The sequence below is a fragment of the Notothenia rossii genome (assembly GCF_949606895.1).
Source record: "Notothenia rossii genome assembly, chromosome: 2".
Lineage (NCBI taxonomy): Eukaryota > Metazoa > Chordata > Actinopteri > Perciformes > Nototheniidae > Notothenia > Notothenia rossii.
Genome location: NC_136904.1, coordinates 94,949,581 through 94,951,588, shown reverse-complemented (window position 1 = coordinate 94,951,588; position 2,008 = coordinate 94,949,581).

Sequence of the window (2,008 nt, the reverse complement as noted above, 5' to 3'; positions counted from 1 at the left end):
AACAACATCTGTGTCTTTGCATCTGGTCCAACGTGTTCTGAAGTGAGAGAAAAGGAGTCAAATACAAAAACCTGATTATGAGAGGCGGCGCTGCTGCAGTGTTCAACCTGAGCTGTAAACCTCACCGTTTAATTTATACGACAGACGATGAGAAACAGCTGTGTGCAGAGAGAGAGGTTCAGAGCCAAGAGTCAGTCTGATGCTGCTTCAGTGGATCAATACACACACACACACACACACACACACACACACACACACACACACACACACACACACACACACACACACACACACACACACACACACACACACACACACACACACACACACACACACACACACACGCACTCTCCTTCAGAGGCCTCTAACCTGATTTGATCCCCCTCCCCCATTTGTCCTAGCCTTACTCACAGAGAAACATTTCGTGTCTTTCTGTTTTTGCCGAATACAGTGTTCCAATTACACCTTGAGCTTGGGATAGGCAATATGGAAAAACGTCACAATATTTCCTACAGATACCTCGATATCGATAATACAACTCAAGTGTATGGAAGAAGATTTCTGGTGCTCTCACACTACATAAGAACACAATACTGAGATGTAGTATAAATACTATCAGTAATGTGGACATGATAGCTAAACCTGGAAAGGTGAATAATAAAACAGATAAAAAAAGACTTTAATATATTTTATATATGCGCCCTAACCAGATTTAAATCTTTATGTCACGAGGATAAGAGAAACACTACCGCTTGTCTCCACAGGGGGCGCCTAAATCCACACAAAGGTCTGTGTTGTGCAATTGAGGCTTCATCGTACATATGTAGAAGGTAGTATTGTGTACGACATGTTAATTTACCCCCAGAGTCAGAGATCAAGGAGCGTGCTGTAAGTGACTATCGTCCAATCAGAACCTTTGCAACGTGTCAATATGTCTCCGTGCAAGATATTTAACCCCAAACTGCTCCCATAAACATGCACTACGATATTAAAGTGTGTAAATTGCTTTGAATAATAGCTGAATTAAATATAAAAGGGTTTGGTCCCCACAAGGAGATGAAAATGAGAAAACTTTGCGCATATCATTAATTACTGTAAGCTTTGGGATTGTTTATATATATATATGTGTATATATATTGTTTATATATATATATGTATATATATTGTTTATATACTACTTGCGTTTTAATATCCCTTAAAACGGTCTCATAGTTTTCCGAGGCATTTAAGGTAACAGAAATCCCCAGGACTTTTTGGGTCCCCAGAAAATGTGTGGGACCTCAGGGTTTGGTCCCCACAAGGTGAGGAAAACGAGGAAACTCACACACACATTCTGTTTGCAGCCGTCCCTGGAGAATAAATCCTCCCGTGGTGGAACACAGCCTAATGCTGCCTCCGTGTCTCCAAACAAAACCACAATGAGCGCCAGCCGTCCCCCATTGACGCCGCGCCGGGGGTCAATTAGCGTCGTCGCTCTGAGGCGTCTGCAGGAACACAGGAAGAGGACGGATAATCGCATTACGCCAGCTGACGGTGTAATGAGCTGCGGGGAAACATAATGCCAGCAGCAGACTTTGTGCAGAATGTTGTTCTGAGTCTCTCGGCCCACACGAGGCATTCAGGGGACGCGGTAATCCGCGGCTCTCTGAGGCTGAGAGGTAGCCGTGTGCACAGATAGACGAAGAGGGACCTGCCCTTTTCTGTACTCGTATTTTAGGCATGGATGTTTTCTCTTTGCCTCTATTGGTATTTTGTAAATGTGTGCTTTGTCTCTATATTTAACACGCTAGCTTTCCTTTAGCCTGATATGTCACTTTGCTGTGATTTCCAGATGAGGACATTCTGATCTGACTTTTCCTCTTTTCTTTTTACAAATCAACAACATGATCTAACCTAGATCAGAATACCTTTATCCGTCCCACAGAGGGGAAACGTGTTAGAGCAGGGGGAAAGAGCCAAGCCTCATGTTAACCAGAAGCATGCAAACAAAGAATATTAAAGATACTAA